Here is a 9,258-nt window from a genome sequence, read left to right as displayed (position 1 = left end):
AAGAGAGAGAGGAGAGAGAGAAGACAAAGAAGAGAGAGGAGAGAGAGGAGAGAGAGAAGAGAGAGGAGAGAGAGAGGAGAGAGAGAGAGGGGGGAGAGAGGAGAAGGAGAGAGAGAGAGAAGAGAGAGAAGAGAGGGAGAGAAGAGAGGAGAAAGAGAAGAGAAAGGGAGAGAGAAGAGAGAGGAGAGAGAAAGAGAAGAGAGGAGAGAGAGGAGAGAGAGGAAAGAGGAGTGAGAGAGAAGACAAAGAGAGGGGAGAGAGGAAAGATAGAGGAGAGAGAGGAGAGAGAAGAGAGAGAGAAAAGAGAGAGAAGAGAGAGAAGAGAGAGAGAGAAGAGAGAGAGGAGAGAGAGGAGAAGGAGAGAGAATGGGAGAGAAGAGAGAGAGAAGAGAGAGAGAAGAGAGAAAGAAGAGAGAGAGGAGAGAGAGAGAAGAGAGAGAGAAGAGAGAGAGAGGAGAGAGGGAGAGAGAAGAGAGAAGGGAGAGAGAGAAGAGAGAGAGTAGAGAGAGGAGAGAGAGAAAATAGAGAGGAGAGAGCGAGAAGAGAGAGGAGAGAGAGAGAGAAAAGAGAGAGAGAGAGAAGAGAGAGAGGAGAGAGAGGAGAGAGCAATGCAGCCTCAGTCCGTGAACTGCTCCGATTTTATAGATGTGTCCCGCGGCTCACAGCTGATGTCCGGCTCCTCCCCTCAGTGCATAATTAAATGAAATTATAATTATAAATAAATAATAATTATAATTTAAAAATAAATTAAATTCTTTACTGGGACGGCCGGGACTCAAACTCGTGAACTAATTCTTCTTAGGCAGTAGCTCTATCCATTAAGATTAGTAAAGAATCCAGAAGTAGATTATTCAGCTACAAGGATGGATGAATGGATGCATAGATGGATGGAGAGAGGGATGGATGGAGGGATGGAGGGAGGGATGAATGGATGGAGAGATGGAGGGAGGGATGGAGGGAGGGATATAGGGAGGGATGAATGGATGGAGGGAGGGATGGATGGAGGGATGGAGGGAGGGATGAAGGGAGGGATGAATGGATGGAGGGAGAGATGGAGGGAGGGATGAAGGTAGGGATAAATGGATGGAGAGATGGAGGGAGGGATGGAGGGAGGGATGAATGGATGGAGGGAGGGATGGAGGGATGGATGGATGGATGGATGGGAGGGCAAACCGCCACTACAGCACTCATGCTTGCACACACACAGGCACTACCGCACACATCATCCTCGCACACACGCAGGCACTACAACCCCCATCATCACCGCACACGCAGGCATTACCTCAGTGACGCCCCCACTGACAGCGCGGCTCACTTCAGTAGCTGCGTGGATCTGACACATAGCGTTCGTGTTCTACGATGCTCCTGTCAGCTTCCTGTAGCAGAGCTGGATGCGTCGCGGGACCTCTGTGGATTACGCCGGACCTGGAGGGGTATTTGTGGATTTTAAGAAAATGGTGAAAGAGGGTGTTTTTTTGTGATTTATTCCAAATAAAGGATTTTTCGTTGTGTGTGTTTATTTACTTTCAATTACACGTTAATCATGGAAGGTATCTCGGGAAGATGCCTGCCATGATTAACCCCTTATTACCCCGATTCCCACCGCACCAGGGCAATTCGGGATGAGCTGGGTAGAGTCCCGGGACAGTCTTATCTAATGAATGCGGCAATTCCGGGCGGCTGCCTGCTGATATTTTTAGGGTAGTGGGCTCCCCATAACGTAGCGCTCTCCAACCTGACAAGACCAGCCTCCAGCCGTGTGGCTTTATCCTGGCTGGTATCAAAATTGGGGGTAACCCCCAATTTTTTTTTTAATTATTTATTTATTTATTTTACTGCACGATATAGACCCTCCCACCAGCGGCTGTGATTGGTTGCAGTGAGACAGCTGTCACTCAGCATGGGGGCGTGTCTGACTGCAAGCAATCATGGGCGCTGGTGGGCTGGGAAGGCAGGGAATACCAGATTGAATAATGAAGCGGCAGCCATTTTAAAAAGAGGAAAAGCCACTGGAGCTTTGTGACAGTCGTGCAGCGCTGCGACCGTGATTGGTGAGTATGAAAGAGAGAGGGATTGTGCTGGGGATGCAGGACGCATGCAAATACACAAGGTGCGCACATAGCCTTACTGTGAAAAGCCACACTTTTGGTGATCGAATCGTTATCGAACGACTCAAACACTGACCAAAATCACTGGAATTTGAAATTGGCGAACCGTTCAAATCGAATATCGCTCAACTGTAGTCTACACATGCATGAACAACGATCTGTGGTGCAATTTTTTGAAGACACTGCAGTGAAGACTATAAGCGGCAGGGGCGCATGAGCAGATGTAAAAAAAATAAAATCCGTGCACGTGCCAATGCCTGTAATAGTATTCGCCACAGTGTTTTCAGTAAAATAGTACTGGAGATTGCGGATACTGCATGAGTGGACTCCAACACCATTTTAATGGACATAATTACTGTGTCAATGCGCACCCATTGCTAATAACAGCAATGGTAGTAGTGAGGCGCGATATTCAAATAAAGAAAAGGGGGCATGTCATAGAGAACAATAGAGCAGGTCTTTAGAGAGAGGACCTGAACCAAAAAGGCCCACCCCCATTGTTCTTGTCAATCAAAGTGCAGTGCATTTCTGAAACTTTGATTAAACATATTTCTGCAACCAAGCATCGGATCTTTCTAGAACAGGTATCTCTGCATTCAACATCTTACTGCCTGTAAGACACTGCCTTTAGTTCAGATAGCAAAATCCTGGTGGTTGGTCCTCTTTAATGTCTGGAGGAGACAAGATTTTTTAACATAGGAACTATTAATTGGTTGACCAATGGGAACTGTTGATGGTTTCAAAAAGGGCTTAAATGCTTTTGTAGAAGAAATTAGCATTAATAATTTGGTAAATGTATAAAGCTCTTTTCTGAATGTTTGGTCCAGTGGATCAGCAATTGGCATCAAGAGTAGAGATGAGCAAACCTCGAGGATCGATTTGGTTTGTGTTCGCCGACTTAACCTGTGTTCGCCGAACAGCTCAATAAAGGCTCAATTAATATATCCAAACTCCATTGAATTCAATTGGAGGCAAAAACAAAGACATAAACAAAACCAAAAGCTACTAAAATAGCAAAAACCGTTTTACAGTTGAGCCACACTGTTGTGACATAGCCATTAATTTCCTAGACTATTAACATAAGAAATACCAGGGTGGATGAATGACAGGTATAATGCTGGTGCTCCCATACTCCAGCCAGTAAAGACAGGACACAACTTGGAGACCCATCGTGGAGTCTTGAGATTTAAAAACCTTTCAGGAAGACAGCAGGACAGTGGCATCCTTCCCCCCCCTCCCATTTTCCCATAGAGTGTTTGCACAGCAAGGAAGTATGGTCCATGCAACACACAGGATGTGTCCTGGCATTATCATTTCACAAATCAAGAGATTCATGAGCGACAAGCGCAGGCTGGAGCTGGTTTTGTATGGGATAAGTTAGAGGTTTTGTTGGTAACATTTTGGGGTATAAAACATTTTTGATCACTTCCAATATAAGGCTACGATAACATTGTGTTTTACGCTGAGCACTTATCGTTGGGGCATCCGTGTAAATTCCACAAAAATCTGATTCCGAAAGCAACCCTCTACAGAACCACAAGAATTTTTTTTGTGTGTTTTTTTTAACTTTTTTTTACATATTTTAACTTTTATTTACACTTTCATTAAATCTAAGTATGGGACATGAATATGTTTTACTTTGTTTAGTGTCTTGTAGTGCTGAAGACTTGTCAGTGACTCATTGTCAGAGCTTGTTAGACCCTGCTCATAGCAAAATCTAACAGGCCACCATACACTGAGGTCATCTGATGACCTCAGGGCACCATAACAATGATCAGCTCCCGCAATTATGATAGCAGGTGGAGGATCATCTCAAAGGGATCTTTTAACCTCCTTTAACCACTTAGATGACGCTGTTGTGATTGACAATAGTATTTAAGGAGTTAGTCAGCACTGTTCCAAAACCAGTTAGGACCAATGTTCGCGGTTGTCAGCTGTCATATACAGCTGTCACCAACAGGATTTTCATTCACAGGGGACTACTATTCACTAATTCCTTACTGCCATTTTAAAACGGAGGTGAGAAATAAGGCCCCTTAACCCCTTAACGACCGCGGGCAGTAAAATTACGTCCTAAATGTCATAATGTTACTGCCTGTGGTCCTCCGGCGGCAGCATGCCGCGATCGGCACACATCTCAGCTGATTTTCACAGCTGAGATGTGTGCCTGCTAGGCACGAGCAGAATCGTCATCTGCTCGTGCCGATTAACCCCTTATATGGCGTTGTCAATATGTGACAGCGCCATTACAAGCGCGATCGCGGTAAAGTTTTACTTACCGCCCGATACCGGAAGTCACGTGACGCGATCACGTGACTTCCGATAGTTGTCATGGTAGCACAGGGTCATGTGATGACTCCTGTACTACACCTGACTTGCTTTCACTTTCGCTGTGCCTGGGGCACAGCAAAAGAGAAAGAGAGCGTATCTGCTGTTTACAGCCTTGTAGCTGTGATCAGCAGATACTGCAGAGCGATCGGAATGCTGATCGCAATAGCCCCCTAAGGGGACTAGTAAAATAAAACAAAAGTTAAAAAAAAAAGTTTTAAAAAATTAAAAAAAACAAAAAAAACAAAGTTCAAATCACCCCCCATTCGCCCCATTGAAAATTAAAGGATTAAAAAAATAAAAAATATACACACATTTGGTATCGCCGCGTTCAGAAACACCCGATCTATCAAAATATAAAATCAATTAATCTGATCAGTAAACGGCGTAGCGTCAAAAAAATTCCAAACGCCAAAATGACGGTTTTTTTGTCGCCACAACTTTTGCGCAAAATGCAATAAGAGGCGATCAAAATGTAGCATCTGCGCAAAAATGGTACCGTTAAAAACGTCAGCTCGAGACGCAAAAAATAAGCAGTCACTGAGCCATAGATCCCGAAAAATGAGAACGCTACGGGTCACGGAATATGGCGTAAAACGTGTGCCACTTTTTTCGGACAAACTCCCGATTTTTTTTTTTTACCCCTTATATAAAAGTAAACCTATACATGTTTGGTGTCTACGAACTCGCACTGACCTGAGGCATCACACCCACACATCGGTTTTACCATATAGTGAACACAGTGAATAAAATATCTCAAAAACCATAGTGCTATCGCACTTTTTTTGCAATTTTTCTGCATTTGGAATTTGTTTGCCGTTTTCCAGTACACTATATGGTGAAACTGATGGTTTCATTTAAAAGTACAGCTCGTTCCGCAAAAAATGAGCCCTCACATGACCATATTGACTGAAGAATAAAAAAGTTACGTCTCTCAGAAAAAGAATGGCGAAAAAAAAAACCGGAAAGCGAAAAATCGGCCGGTCGTGAAGGGGTTAACTGACACCATTTTAATACATATTGGTGGTTGTTAATAGGTTTATGATAAAGAGGAAGTATTTTGTCTAATTGTCCTGTGCGGATCTCTTCTGGTAATGAAGACAGCGCAAAGAAAGTCTATTGAGTATGTCTTCAGTATTAGACGTGAATAGTGTTTTTCTGTTATTTTGAGGGGTCCACTGTATTTAGAGAGCCATTGGCTTCCCCTGCACAAATATTTTTCTAATGCAGAAAAAGGAAGGTTGTCTATGATGAACACAGACCTAACACATCATTGCATTGCTCCCATTTTCTGACATGAATACCTCTCAGTTAGTGACTTTTTGGTTTGCAACATATTCATCAAATGATTAGTGCCTTTTTTTCAAGTCCATGTGTGTGTTTTAGTGGTTTTTAGACTTTTATGTCAATGACAGTTTTCCAGATGTTTTATAGGTATTAAATAAATAAAAAATAGTTGCAAAATTTGGCGCAACTCTACTCTAATACCCACCGGAGTGATTTTATTGTACGCTAGTTATTCCAGCTTTTTTGTGACACTTTGCAAAATGTGTGACTGCTAAACAGTCATAAACCAGAAAAAAAGACAATGTTGGTTCTTGCGCAAATAATGATGACTCCTGTGTGTCATTTTGATGAATTTGAAAGAAAAAAAAAATCAGCAAAAACTCCAAATCTAAAGAAAAGTCAGTGAAAAAAGTAAAAACGATAAATCAGGCTCAAAATGTGATAAGGGGAGACACTAAATTAAGGAGACAAGCATTATTTGTAAAATCTCTTCTGCTCCACATGTGATCCCTGATGCCAGTTATTGGTTGCAGTGTCGGAGAGATTTTATTGATGTAGCCAAATAAGCAAAGATCAGGTATAAGCGCGAGAGCAGCAGCACAGTGGTACAGAGGGTTTATATATGTAACACTTTGTTTTTTTGCACCCCCATGCCGACATATTGCATTTTTGTCTTGATCATGGACAAACATATCAAAACAATAGATATCCTGACTCAAACCTGACTGATATTTACTACATGCTGTTAAAAAAACACCAGAAGAAAAGCTGCAAGCTTGGGGGCTATAATACATTTTTACATGGCATTTGAATTGTTCATCACTTAAAAACAGTTTTCACCATTTTTCATTTTGCAGTTATTTTAGCTAAAACTGGGAATGAGTCCAAAAATATATAAATCTTCCCGTTAGGCTCCAATTTTCATTTTGGTTTAAAGAAAAATATGTGTGCATAAAACCTGTGTGTGCTGTATGTTCCTTACACTTTGGTCCACCAAATACATTGTATTCATAATGATATATTTTCTGAGTAAAGTGTTATTACAATAGACACTATTAGAAATTATGGGGGGGTTGTGTCTTGGTGTTGTTAAATACTACCGTTTTTTTCTGTGGTTCTTTGTTCAATTTTATCTCTTTTTAGTGAGTTGCTTAAAATTTTACTGTAGAGAGACTCACAAACCTTTGACATGGGTTGTGAGCTTGCAAATTTTGGCCAAAATATTGACCAATGCCTCATGCATTTAATACATCTTTTATGTTGCGTTTTATTTATATTTTACAATGTGCAGACAGGCCCTGTAGTTTTGGCTTGGGGGATTACAGTGTATGTCCTTCTGTGGAGCACTTATATTGTATTGTGTGTTTTCTGATCTAATTATAGGGTCATCATCAAAAGGCTGTAAGACAGACAAAGCATCACAAGTGTATGGACGGAAGGGTAGTCAGACAAGCCAGGATGAGAACACAGGAAGACATGATAGAACACAGGGAGTAAGCAGAAACGCAGTCAAGTAACAGGCCGAGATTCAGAATTCCAGGAACGTTTGTATTTGATACAGGGAGCAGACAGACACATGGCTAGGTAATGGTCCGAGGTCAGAAGCCAAGAGGTCATGACAAGAACAGGGAGCGGGCAGAGAGGGGTCAATAAACAGTCTGGGGTCAGGAAGCCAAAACTAGAACACTAACATAAACAGGAACCAATAGCACAACTAAAGGACCAGAATCTACAAGTTCTGAGAGAGCATGCTCAATAATGAAACAGAGCAATTACTAGGAACAAGGAGCACCTCCCAGAACCAGCATGGAAACTATGTGCAGAAAAACAACCTGCTAGCAAGTGGTCAAGAAACAGCAGAGCATTACATATGCAAAATGCTCTGCACAAAGGAAACATATAACTACCGGCTCTGTAGTTGAGGAGAGCGTGGCAGAACATAAACAGTGGGCAAAATGCTCCTCACAGTGGAACTGTGACAACACGTACCTGTGTGACTGGTAACCTATATAAGCCTAATGGCCATTTCACACATCCGGCATTTCGCCTGATTGCTGAATCCGTCACACTCCAATACAGTGTTAATACTGTACAATGGCATTGCGGCAACCTCCGGTCACATGCTCCGGTCACATGTGACCAAAGGTTGCCGCGATGCCATTGTACAGTATTACACTATACTGGAGTGTGCCAGCTCCAGCAATCCGGCAAAATGCCGTATGTGTGAAACTGGCCTTATCCAAATGCATTTATAATAATAGGCAACCAACCCTCCCATAAATGGTAGGCCTGGTTGTTTCCCCAGTATTTTGTATCTGTGCTGCCTCAGCCTCTATAATGGAGTTCAACTGAATCCTGCAGTGTATTAATATTGTGTCTTGATGTTGGTAACTATGGCTGCCTTTATTCTGTAAAGGGTTTTTTTTTTTACATATTTTCTTCCTATTTTTTTTAGTACATATAATAATATAGCAAAAAAAATTGTTAATTTAACTGTCCAATTATTGAAATGTCAAATATGTACATTTTATTGTTTCATGACTTCCATAATAAAATACTTTTCATTTTCACTTCAGCAATTTTTTTAGTTAAACTTCATTTACATTTTTTCGTTAACCTAAGGGACCTCATTTAATTTTTTTTTATTTTCATGCTTCAGAATATTCTGAAATGTGAAATGTTGGTACAAACCCAAGTTACTATAAGTAATTTAAAAGGAAAGAAAAATACACAGGATTCTGTTTTTGTCTAAAATAGTCTAAATCAAAAATGTGTTTAACTTCTGCTGGCTTGTCAAACAATGCATGATTTTTATGCATTATTAAAAATATTTTTGTGACTTTTTTTCCATATACATAAAATTTCTGGATGTACTTTTTTCCTATGGGAAAAATATATGAAAAAAAAAGACGCTCATTTTTCCCATGTTGAATCTTATCTCACTTCTTTTATTTACTTCAGGGTTCAGAAATCCTTTTGTGGCACTTGCCTTTAAAAAAGGAAAACGAAAACCTTAAAGGGAACCTGTCAGGTGCAATATGTACCTAGAACCACGGGCAGTTCTGGGTGCATGTTGCTAATCCCTGCCTAACTGTCCCTGTATACACTAGCACAGATAAAGAGATCTTTAGAGAAAGGATTTCTAAAGATCTTTTATCTTATGCTGAGCACGGGGACTAGTTACAAGGGCGTTACATCCCCCCAAAACTCTGCCCTTTTAGCATGTTAGTATGCCCACAGGGGAGTACTAACATGCTATTCAATGCAGCATCATCAGTGGTGATGCGAGTACTAGCTTCTGCTGTTTCCGCTGTTCAGAAGTCCACGGTACTTCCGGTCATGCGCAGTATCAAGGCGGGTGTATACATCCCAGGTTCAGAGAGGTGTAGTGCGCATGACCGGAAATGCCAGAGAATTCTGAACAACAGAGACAGTTGACACAGGTACACTTGTCACTGTTGGTGGTGCTGCATTGAGTAGCATGTTAGTACACCCCTGTTGGCGTACTAACATGCTGAGAGGGCGGACTAGTTGG

The 9,258-nt window shown here is 41.6% G+C and overlaps 1 pseudogene; it reads left to right on the top strand.

The window, feature by feature from the left end:
- The window catches only part of LOC142243885 (RNA-binding protein FXR1-like), a 62,233-nt pseudogene extending 53,493 nt beyond the window's left edge, over positions 1-8,740 (top strand).
- The last annotated feature ends 518 nt before the right edge of the window (positions 8,741-9,258 follow it).

This window comes from Anomaloglossus baeobatrachus, chromosome 6 (assembly GCF_048569485.1).
Source record: "Anomaloglossus baeobatrachus isolate aAnoBae1 chromosome 6, aAnoBae1.hap1, whole genome shotgun sequence".
NCBI lineage: Eukaryota > Metazoa > Chordata > Amphibia > Anura > Aromobatidae > Anomaloglossus > Anomaloglossus baeobatrachus.
Note: the sequence above shows the minus strand (reverse complement) of the source record. Positions and strands in the feature narration are given on the sequence as shown.